Source organism: Aquarana catesbeiana, linkage group LG02 (assembly GCF_042186555.1).
Source record: "Aquarana catesbeiana isolate 2022-GZ linkage group LG02, ASM4218655v1, whole genome shotgun sequence".
Classification (NCBI taxonomy): Eukaryota; Metazoa; Chordata; class Amphibia; order Anura; family Ranidae; genus Aquarana; species Aquarana catesbeiana.
The window spans coordinates 625044644-625057007 of NC_133325.1; the positions used below are offsets into that span (position 1 = coordinate 625044644).

Consider the following 12364-nt stretch of genomic DNA (forward strand, 5'->3'; position numbering starts at 1 on the left):
TTACAGTGTGGGTGTCTCACATTTTCTAGTTGCAGCTTTATGTTATTTGATTTTTTTTATATATACTTTATACACTTGTTGTATACAGGTTCTATGGGGATAGCGCAGTAATTTTTTTCTGTTATAGTCGAAGACTAGAGGTGCCGACAGCGTCTGACTCGAGGAGAGAAATGCAGCCTGACCGGTCCAAACCCAGATGGAAAGGTTTTCAGGAAGGATGGTATGTCCCTGCATTTTCCCTGCTCTGAAACCTTTCCCGGATGCTAAGCACAAGTCCCTGATGGTTTTCTTTCTCTACACTGCCACTCCCAAAAAATGTGCACCAAATCCGGGAGGCAGGATGTTAAATAGACCCCTGAAGTCACATGGGGTGCCAGCATCCAATTGGATGGCTGCCTCACTGTGACCAAGGGAACCATAGAGGAACTAGGTTCCCCTTGACTTTCTCCTCCACCTGCACTCTGCTGCAGATGAGCACCAAATGCAGTGCCCCCTCACCCCCAGAAATGACATAAGCACCGAATGCAGTGGAGAAAATAGACTGCACCTGCCTACACTCCTCTCCCACCCCCTTCCCCGCACAGTAGAAAACAACATAAAAAAAAGCAATAAATATAGTGAAGGCAATATCAACAACATCTCAAACAATATAATCAGAGTACTTTCCAAGCAGTTGTCCACAGTTAGACCGCATTGGACAGTGAACCTCGCTGTCCTCTGCGGGGTCACTGTTTAGGTAGACACCTTCTGTCTGTGGGTGGTTGGGGCCAGCCTTGCCCCCTTCACCTGAGCTTGAGGTTGACCTCTCAGGAGAGTCAAGACCATAAGCAGGGCCCACAGGGGCTTCTGAACTGTCCACATGCACTATACTGAGGCTTCCTTCTTCTAAATCTGTGGTGGAGATTCTAGCACGAGATGGGGACAGATACCATTTTTCAAGGACTTCTTGTACTCCTAGAACATCTGCAGAGTCTCGTTCCTCTCTAACTTAGGCAAGCTTGGCAGAACAATTGCCACTCAACACGCAGTGTCACAGCAGGTTGCGGTGTAGTCACGTGTTAATTTGGTTGGGACCCTCCTGAGATCACGTTATACATTGGAGTTAAAGGGAAGGGCTGTTTCTGTACCTGATAGGGGGTGCACTCCCACTTGGGATCCAGCTTACTATCTCTTTTGCCCTTGGTGTTCTTCACCAACACCTGGTTCCCCGGTCACAATAGCAGCTCCTCTAGGGCAGAATCCTCGGCCAAGTCCTTGTGTCTATCCAGCACCACCTGGTTGGCTGTCTGTAACCAGTCCCAGTGTTCTTGTACCCAAGTGCTGGTCAGGCGGGATGTAGAGCACTCAGGGGAGCCCAGCAAGTGTGGCCTGTGGCTCGGTGTACCATGTTATTGTAGGCTCTTACTATATCCCCCACATGCTGGTACCATCGGTCTCTATGACCTTGTTCAAGAGTCCATTGCCAAAGGATGGTAACGGGTGGTATGCGAATTGCAGATACCACTGAGGCAGCACAGTTCAGACATGATCAGTGACTCAAACTTCGGGCCTTGGTCTGAGAGTATACATTTGGGACAGCCATATGGTTGGACCATGTGTTCCCAAAACAATTTAGTCATGGTGGGGGCCATCTGGTCTTTGGTGGGGACTACCACAGCGTGCTTGGTGAAGTGGTCAACAAGGACCAGAGCATAACAATACCCTGAGGGGGAGCTGGAGATCTTCAGGAAGTCCACTGTAACCAGCTCAAAGGGCTTGGAGGTGGTAATTGGGACCTACTAAATATTAGGTGAGTGGTCATATTGTTATGATAGGTGGTCATAATGTCATGGCTGATTGGAGTATATATTATTATTATATATGCATATACAGTGGGGACGGAAAGTATTCAGACCCCCTTAAATTTTTCACTCTTTGTTATATTGCAGCCATTTGCTAAAAGCATTTAAGTTCATTTTTTTCCTCATTAATGTACACACAGCACCCTATATTGACACAAAAACACAGAATTGTTGACATTTGTGCAGATTTATTAAAAAAGAAAAACTGAAATATCACATGGTCCTAAGTATTTAGACCCTTTGCTCAGTATTTAGTAGAAGCACCCTTTTGATCTAATACAGCCATGAGTCTTTCACACCTGGATTTGGGGATCCTCTGCCATTCCTCCTTGCAGATCCTCTCCAGTTCTGTCAGGTTGGATGGTAAACATTGGTGGACAGCCATTTTTAGGTCTCTCCAGAGATGCTCAATTGGGTTTAAGTCAGGGCTCTGGCTGGGCCATTCAAGAACAGTCACGGAGTTGTTGTGAAGCCACTCCTTTGTTATTTTAGCTGTGTGCTTAGGGTCATTGTCTTGTTGAAAGGTAAACCTTCGGCCCAGTCTGAGGTCCTGAGCACTCTGGAGAAGGTTTTCGTCCAGGATATCCCTGTACTTGGCCGCATTCATCTTTCCCTCGATTGCAACCAGTCGTCCTGTCCCTGCAGCTGAAAAACACCCCCACAGCATGATGCTGCCACCACCATGCTTCACTGTTGGGACTGTATTTCACAGGTGATGAGCAGTGACTGGTTTTCTCCACACATGCCGCTATAATTAAGGCCAGAAAGTTCTATTTTGGTCTGAATGAATGAATAAATGAATGAATGATTTGTAAAGCACTGCAAATGCGAACTGAATAGCCTCAAGGCGCTAATGCGTTTTGTGTTGTCAGCTTCTTAAAAGAGGTAAGTCTTGAGTTTTTTCCTGAAGGCCTGATGGTTTTCTTCCATGCAGATGTGAGTCGGAAGAGAGTTCCATAGCCGAGGTCCCTGGACTGCGAATTTTCGTTCTCCCCTTGCTTTGTAGCGGTATTTGGGAATGAGGAGGAGGTTTTGGCTAGATGATCGCAGATTGCAATTGGGTGTGTAGTGTTTTATGTTCTCTCTGAGGTATTGAGGGGCGTTACCTTGTATGCATTTGTAGGTGAGGCAGAGGGTCATGAATGTGATCCAATTCTTTACCATTAGCCAATGTAGGCTCCTCAGGGATGGGGAGATGGACTCCCAGGGTTTTTTTCCTGTTAGCAGTGTTGCCGCCGCATCTTGAATGGCCTGTAGGCGCGCAAGCTGATATTGGGGTAATCCTATGTAGAGTGAGTTTGCGTAGTCGAGACGGGAATTGATGATTGTTCCAACTACTGCTGCTTTGTCCTCTTCTGGGATGAAGGGGATGAGTCTGCGTAGCAGGCGGAGGAGATGGTGAGATCCGCTAACTACTGATCCTATTTGTGCATCCATTGTCATTTATGAGTCAAAGATAACTCCAAGACTTTTGGCTTTGGTGCTCGGAGAGATGGTTTGTCCAAAGATGGCGGGAGGTGTCCATGGAGTCTTGGTTTTGGGATTTTGGTTAGCGTGTAGGTAGAGAAGTTCTGTTTTTGACCCGTTGAGTTTGAGGGAACTAATGGTCATCCAGTCATCTATCAAAGTGAGGCATTTCTCTAGTTGCTGATGGTGGTCTTTTTGTCCGGTGATGCGAAAGTAGATTTGGGTATCGTCAGCGTATGAGTGGAAGCAGAGGTCTGATTTTTTGATGATTTTGAGGAGAGGGCGGATGTAGATGTTGAATAGCACTGGCGACAAGGGTGAACCCTGAGGGACTCCACAGGAGATTGCCCGGGTTTCCGAGGTGAATGCTCCTAGTTTCACTGTCTGAGAGCGGTTCTCTAGGAAGTCTCATCAGACCAGAGAATCTTATTTCTCACCACCTTGGAGACCTTCAGGTATTTTTTTAGCAAACTCCATACAGACTTTCATGTGTCTTGCACTGAGGAGAGGCTTCCGTCGGGCCACTCTGCCATAAAGCCCTGGCTGGTGGATGGCTGCAGTGATGATTGACTTTCTACAACTTACTCACATCTGCCGACTGCATCTCTGGAGCTCAGCCACATTGAGCTTTGGGTTCTTCTTTACCTCTCCCACCAAGGCTCTTCTCCCCCGATAGCTCAGTTTGGCCCGACGGCCAGCTCTAGGAAGGGTTCTGGTCATCCCAAATGTCTTCCATTTAAGGATTATGGAGGCCACTGTGCTCTTAGGAACATTAAGTGCAGCAGAAATTTTGTTGTAACCTTGGCCAGATCTGTGCCTTGCCACAATTCTGTCTCTGAGCTCTTCAGGCAGTTCCTTTGACCTCATGATTCTCATTTGTGCTGACATGCACTGTGAGCTGTAAGGTCTTATATAGATAGGTGTGTGGCTTTCCTAATCAAGTCCAATCAGTATAATCAAACACAGCTGGACTCAAATGAAGGTGTATAACCATCTCAAGGATGATCAGAAGAAATGGACAGCACCTGAGTTAAATATATGAGTGTCACAGCAAAGGGTCTGAATACTTAGGACCATGTGATATTTCAGTTTTTCTTTTTTAATAATCCTGCAAAAATGTCAACAATTCTGTGTTTTTCTGTCAATATGGGGTGCTGTGTGTACATTAATGAGGAAAAAAAAATACTTAAATGATTTTAGCAAATGGCTGCAATATAACAAAGAGTGAAAAATGTAAGGGGGTCTGAATACTTGCCGTCCCCACTGTATATATATATATATATATATATATATATATATATATATATATATATATATATATATATATATTAATTTTTTTTATTTTTTTTGGACAGTTAGTGGATTCGTGGATATAAATTTTGAAGGAAATAAATGGGGATACTACAATATGTTTTTTGACCCGTTGAGAACTGGATTATGTGTTCAGATGTGTAATGTTCAGGCTGTTAGTTAATATCTCTACGTACAGCTCAAAGGTGTTCAAAGTGACCTTTCACACACAAGGCATTTGTATTTGGCTAACAGTTTCATTTTAAACTGTGAGCCATTTGGTCTGAGTACAACAGTCTTGTTTAACTATGGTTAAACAATTTCCAACAACTTACATGCAAGGGAGCTTCCCCTTTATAAAGTTAGCTATTACTGTTCTGCTGGTTAGATGTTAGAAAATCTACATTCTTCAATGTAAAGCCCATAAACATATACTGTACAACTATATATATCTGAAACTCCTCCCAGGCTAAACACAGCTGAAAAGAGCAGACAGTCAGTCTTCAGATATCTTGTAAGTACGATGTACCTCTCATTTCCATGATTAGAGCTGCATATAAATCTGACACCCATAGGTATAGAGCCTCCAGGGCCAGAATATCTAAAGCCAAAACTTTGTTATTGGTTATGAATAGAGCGTGAAAGTGTTTAGATTTTTCTTGTTGTCTGCGTCCTCGTTGGAAAAACTCGCGATTTGTCCTAGTGACCTTTTTCACAGAGAGATAGCAAAGGGAACTAACAAATGTTACAGCTTTTGCCACAATAGGAAGAGAGGGACAAATCCTTTTCTTAATGTTAGAGAGATTTCCTTTCACCTACCGTTCTGTCTCTTAGATAGGAAGTGAAAGGAAATCTCATCAATTCGTTTTTAACCATTTAGTACTCTAAAAACATTTTTAAACATTTTTTTTTTTTTTAGGTATACCACTAGTACATTTTTGTCATTATTTTGACGTGAAATACTATTGTTATGGCAGCAGCTAGCTGCCATAACCCTGGAATTTTTTGGAATGTGAGTGACTCTGCATATGACAGCCCGGAGCCGATTCGATCCGTCGGGTGCCTGGGCAGGAAACCGAGTGAGGCCAAGATAGCCCCCACTCGGCTCTATGACCTTGGAGGACTGGAGCGACGTCTGATCTCACTTCTGCCTTTTGGCTTTAAAGGGATGGGGTATTTTTCCCCTTTTTGACCTCAGATCTCTCAATAAAGAGGACCTGTCATTCCTATTTCTATTACAAGGGATGTTTACATCATTAGAAGGGGAGAAATTATTCTAGCACTAGACCTCCATTGTAAAGCTAAACAGGTAACCTGTAAAAAAATGTAAGCGCCACCTATGAAGATTTTTAAGTACAGTAGTTTGTCGCCATTCCACGAGCGTGCGCAATTTTAAAGCATGACATGTTAGGTATCTATTTACTTGACATAACATCATCTTTCACATTATACAAAAAATTGGGCCAACTTTACTGCTTTGTTTTTTCTTTATTCAAAAAATTTTATTTTTTCCCCAAAAAATTGCTTTTGAAAGACTGTTGCGCAAATAGGGTGTGACATAAAATAATGCAACGATCGCCATTTTATTCTCTAGGGTCTCTGCTAAAAAGAATATATAATGTTTGGGGATTCTAAGTAATTTTCAAGCAAAAAATACTCATTTAAACTTGTAAACAAAATGTTCCAGAAAAGGCCTGGTCTTAAAGTGGTAAAAAAAGAAATCCAGTAAAAAAATAATAATAATAATAATTAAATTGTAATAGATCAATCTTTGTTGCAATGCTCATCTTAAGTGAATGGCTGTCTAGTTCAGTTTGGGGCAGATTTAGTGAACAACACCAAAGATCAGGTGCCAAACCCAATTGAAGCCAAGTGTAAAAAAAAGTACCATAATGGCCATTTTCTAGACTAAAAGGGAAAATTGAGTACTGTCCGTGATACTTTTTTTATTTGCACTAACATATCATTTTTCATGGACGAGCTTTCAGGGTGTGTCCCCTTCTTCAAGGTCCAAGCAGTACTGATTCACAAAAGTTTTAGCAGAAGGTAAAATGTTAAAACAAAGCAAAAAAAAAAAAAAAAAAATCTCTCAGAGTGCAAATAAAAAAAATCCCGGACAGTACTCAATTTTCTCTGTCACAATTGCACTAATACAGCTACAATCCCCTTTAGACTAAAAGGCAAAGGATTGTCCAGCCAATGCCATAGGATGGCTGGGCACTGCCCTGGAGAACATGTATGTATCAAGGAAAACATTTTTTCTAAATTCCATTTGGCGGTAAGCAGCAATTGTAGCAATGCTTAAAGTGAAACGCTGAAAATGCTAAATTTCTTTAACCACTTCTGCCCCGTTAGATTTGGCTGCTCAATGACCAGGCCATTTTTTGCGATACGGCACTGCGTCACTTTAACTGACAATTGCGCGGTCCTGCAACGTTGTACCCAAACAAAACTGACAACCTCTGTGGTTGGTTTTTATTTTTTGCACTATAAAACAAAGAAGAAGAGCGACAATTTTGAAAAAAACACAATACCTTTTACTTTTTGCTATAATAAATATCCCAAATTTAAAAAAACAAAAACAAATGTTTTCCTCAGTTTAGGCCGATATGTATTCTTCTACATATTTTTGTTAAAAAAAAAAATCGTAATAAGCGTATATTGATTGGTTTGCGCTTAAGTTATAGCTTCTATAAAATAGGGGATAGATTTATGGCATTTTTATTATTATTTTTTTTTTTTTACTAGTAATGACAGTAATCAGCGATTTTTATTGGGACTGCGATATTGCGGCGGACACATCGGACACTTTCGATACATTTTTGGGACCAGTGACAATTATACAGCGATCAGTGCTATAAAAATGCACTGATTACTGTATAAATGTCACTGGCAGGGAAGGGGTTAACATTAGGGGGGCAATCAAGGAGTTAAATGTGTTCCCTAGTGTGTGTTCTAATTGTCGGGGGGTGGGACTGACTAGGAGGAGAGAGAGATCAGTGTTCATACTCAGCGCGCGCCCCCTAGTGGTCAAAAGGCGAAGCGACGTAAGCTAACGTCGTTTCGCCCAGGGGAGCCAACCTGCCGCAGTACAACTGCGGTGGCTGGTAGGGAAGGGGTTAAATAACATGCCTGGGAAATGCCCTGACCCTGCCTGTGAAGTGGAGCATCTGTGCAATATATACAACCTACTACAGCAAAACTGACATATACAAAGAAAAATTGTGTTTAAATAGCCGGCAAAATGACAGTTCCCAGCTGCTTTGTCCTGTTTGTAAATCGAATGGGCAGGGATTCCATCCATCTATACCAGACTTTTATCCTAGATAAGTGTCTGATATAGGGAGAGACTGAGGTGAGTAAGGAGGAGGGACAGATTTGTGCCCCTTTCGTGTGGCTTTTAGGTGCTCCTGACAACGGGCTGAGTGGTGGTAGGTTAAATTCCTTGTCAAGCATGTGGTACCCAAAGGTTGGTGTTTTTGCCACACTTGATGTGCTTGAGACAAAGTTTGCAAATAGCACTGTTGCTATCGGGAGATAACAGCTCCATAATGTGATGGAATAGGGTGCTTGCTCTCTACTCTTCCATGATGACTGCCTTGTTGGGGTTGTGCCTAATCCTCACTTAGCTCCTCTGCTCTATCTGGCACCCAAGTCAAGTCATCATCATCCCCTCCATCCTCGATACCACTGGAAACAACTTGGCAATAGGCTGCGGCTGGGGGAACATGACTGCCAATTTGTGTACCAGTGTTCTCCCCTCTCTGTAGGCTCATGATCCTGCCTTCTCAACCTCAGAACCAACATCTGAACCGAGTAATGGCTGTGCATCATCAAGCAGCAAGTGGCTGACGCTGTGTTCAAATAACTCTGCTGACTCCTCCATGCCTGATGCTGGGCTATGGCAAGAATAACTGTGGACAAGGAGGCAGGTTTTGCCACTCTGCGGGTGCAGGGGTCTGCACAATAGTCTCTGCTTGGGTGACAGAGGATGAGGTGAGTGAGGACAGTTTAGTAAGTCAGTCCACCACTTCCTCTGCATGCTGTGGTGGGATAGCATGGGCAACATCACTAAACAGAGGAAATGATGCCCTGCCTGAGGACTGACCACCACGTCCACCTTTGCTTGTGGATACATACGCTGATGGCCCCCTTACAGTGCCAAGGTAACGTCTGCCTCTCCTTGTTGTCCTCCCAGACATGATGGGGGGAGAAGGGGTGCTTATTAACAAAATGTAATAAAGATATGTAAATGTGTATGTGGATGCACTTTAATCAATGGAAAGTGGTGTTTGGTGCACTTTAATTTGAGTTTAAACGACACAGACACACTCCACGGATACACTATAATATACTGCAATATACTGCGTCAAATGTGCAGTAAGGCACAGAACTATAGGGAGTTAGGCAATGAAATATACAGAGTTAAACTTACAGTAACGCACAGAACTATATGGCATTAACCTTGCAGTACGACCATCCCTATAATTCAGTTGTTCGGAGACTCTCCGAACAGTCAATGTTCGGCCCGAACTCATGCTCGGTCCGAACTGTTCGCCCATCCTTACTTCTAGCGAATCAGATTAACACGCATCAGGAAACTTATCTATTTTATTTAAGGCATTTAATTGAGTCATGACATCTTCATGGAAAAACTGAAAAGGGATTTATGTGAAAAAGCAGTCAGTATGATAGCCACTATCTATTACAAACCGCAAGGAATTTTTTTTTTTTTTATTTAACTGGATATCAAATAAGTACACCTGATAACAGGATAAAGGGGTATCAGCTGAGGATGTGTTCTGTCTCCACTGCTGTTCAATACTATGCAGGTGAAATATTTCAAAGTATTTGTAAGGGTGTTGGCACCTCCAGTGGATAATTTAAAGATCATATAGAAAATAAACTATGCAGAAGATACAATTTTGCTTGCAGAATGCAAGGAAAATCCCAGCTGCAATAAAATAGCAGGAAAGGGCAAGAAAGTCTCCAGACAAATAAACAATCAAATTACATAAATTATGGTTTTAACCATCAAAGGACACAAAGAAGTAAATCCAATGTTTGAAAAAGAAAGCATAGAGCCAATGTTACCTTTGAATATGGATCAATGAAAACCTGAAGTATGTTGACTTTAGAGCTGTGTAGCACCCTCCTAGATAGGTGCTACAATTGGGGTAGATTAAAGTGTTTGTTAACCTATGCTGTGCTGTGTAATTTGGCCCATTCTATCACCTAAAATACCTGGCTGATCCTGTCAATTTCTACCCTCCCCACTGTAAACTGACCATGGTACATCATGGCTGCTGAGCCCTAACACCATGGTCATGTGCCTCCGTCATCCACAGCTTTCCTGTCCTCCTCTGTCTACTCTCCCTCCTCCCTCCCTGTCAGCTCATGACTGTGCCCGCTTCCCCCCTCCTGCTGCTGGAATAACATGTACATATTTATACTATCAGTGCTGTCTCTTAATGCAGTGTGCCCCTGTGTGTGTGATTTATTTAAAAAACGCAGATTATATCTAATTTCTGAGCGCCGATCGGCGATTACGTGACCGACTGGCTTTCTCCTCCTCTCCTCCTCCCCTCCCAACTGATGTCAGCAGGGGAATCTTGGTCCCGCCCTTTGCATCTGTCAGACGGGGAGAGGAGAGATCGCCGATCGACGTTCACAAATGAGGTATAATCGCCTTTTTTTTTTATAAATCACACACACAGGGGCACACTGCATTAAGAGACAGCGCTGATAGTATACATATGTAAATGTTATTCCAGCAGGGGGAGGGGGAGGGCACTGTCACGAGCTGACAGGGAGGGAGGGGAAAGAGAGAACAGAGGAGGACAGGCCTGGATGCTGAAGCTACAGAAAGCTGACTAAGGGGCTGTCATCTGAAGATCTAGTCTGGCATCACAAGAGAAAGATATAGACTAAAATATTTCCGCGCTTAGGACGGTATGTAAAGGAGAACTGCAGCCCCCCCAAAAAAATGGACAAACACCGAAGTGTAATCCAAAGAAAAATGAAGAACGCTAGTGGGGAATGTGGCGCTGTTCATAAGGTGTGTATTGGTAAGAAGTGTATAATATTAAAATAATGATATGAAAAAAAACAATACATGAATATAAAACAAAACCTATCAAGTGCATATCTTATTTGTCAAGCATCACATGGTGTGAAAAGCAGAGGTGCAGAATGTGTGTTAGATAATCATATAGGAAATACGTGCAATCAAGAAATATTAAATTGTACCAACAGGTGAATGTGAGTGTTGGTGACGTGAGTAAGCAAAAATGTAAAAAAACACATAAAAATGTCAAAATAAAACACAAATAACAACAATGGTGTGGTGAATAATCATGCACCAAAATGTTCATAAATCAAGTCCACATGATGTGAGTATCCAAAACTAAAAAACTAAAAAACTAAAAAACAGTGTCACGTGGTCACGTTGGTACGCATACGTCGCTGCACATCCTATTGTTGGTCTGATTCCGGTTTTCGGCTGCCCGACCGTGGAACGCACGCCGTTGCCTTGCCACTGTTTCCCCCATCGGCTTTGCTTAGCTGGCGGAACAGTGTCGTTTTTAGCTACTTGTACTTGCATTTATCCAAATTAGCTGATTGGCTATAATAAAAACCTATTTTTTTCGGATTCACACTATAAGGCTCATTTTTTCTCCATACATACGGAAACGCTGTGGTGGACGATTCTAAAGGAATTGAGACAACACACAACAGGAAGGGGATCCTGGATCCATAGAAGGAGATACTGACCGGATCTCAGGAGGGGATTTATCTACACTTGCCCATTACCCCTGCAGGGGTTGGGTCTTTCGGTGAGTGGGGACACAAGTGGGGGTTCCAGAAGAAGAGTCACTAACCACGAATATCACATATATAGATACTTTATGAAATATTTTTTGGTTCTTTGGGACTGCCAAGATTTTCCACACTGTTTTTTAGTTTTTTAGTTTTTTAGTTTTGGATACTCACATCATGTGGACTTGATTTATGAACATTTTGGTGCATGATTATTCACCACACCATTGTTGTTATTTGTGTTTTATTTTGACATTTTTATGTGTTTTTTTGCTTTTTTGCTTACTCACGTCACCAACACGCACATTCACCTGTTGGTACAATTTAATATTTCTTGATTGCACGTATTTCCTATATGATTATCTAACACACATTCTGCACCTCTGCTTTTCACAGCATGTGATGCTTGACAAATAAGATATGCACTTGATAGGTTTTGTTTTATATTCATTTATTGTTTTTTTTCATATCATTATTTTAATATTATACACTTCTTACCAATACACACCTTATGAACAGCGCCACATTCCCCACTAGAGTTCTTCATCACAAGAGAAAGGTTTTGCATGGATGTTGGGAGGAGACAACAAACTTTCCTTGGATTTTTGTGAGTACAGACTGCTGTGAGAGATCTTAAAGACTTTTGGGCTGCTGTCACCCCTCTGGTGTTGGAGATTTAACTGTGTGTTTTTCTAAAGGGCACTGAAGGGTCCTGAAGAGTTCAGTCTATCTAGTTCTTCGTGAAGGGACTCTGCTCTGATTACTTTAAAGAAAGAAGCTTTTGCTGTTTTTAATTCTTCTATTACAAAAACAAGTCCATAATCTTCTTGTGCAAGAACTTCTGCTTCAGCTCTACAGAAGGAGGTTTATTGTCCTCAACCTGTACATCATTCTTTTTTGGAGTATCCCACTCTATTCCCTCAACTCCATCCCAGTTAGTCCAAAAA

At 42.2% G+C, this 12364-nt stretch overlaps 1 protein-coding gene across 1 annotated transcript in view; it reads left to right on the forward strand.

Moving 5' to 3' along the window:
* Window positions 1-4917: 4917 nt before the first annotated feature.
* The window catches only part of LOC141128834 (arylsulfatase D-like), a 146653-nt gene continuing 139206 nt past the window's right edge, over window positions 4918-12364 (forward strand). Inside the window, exon 1 of the mRNA XM_073616387.1 lies at window positions 4918-5112. The gene's annotated coding sequence lies outside the window, so the exon portion shown is untranslated. The remainder of the gene's footprint in view (window positions 5113-12364) is intronic.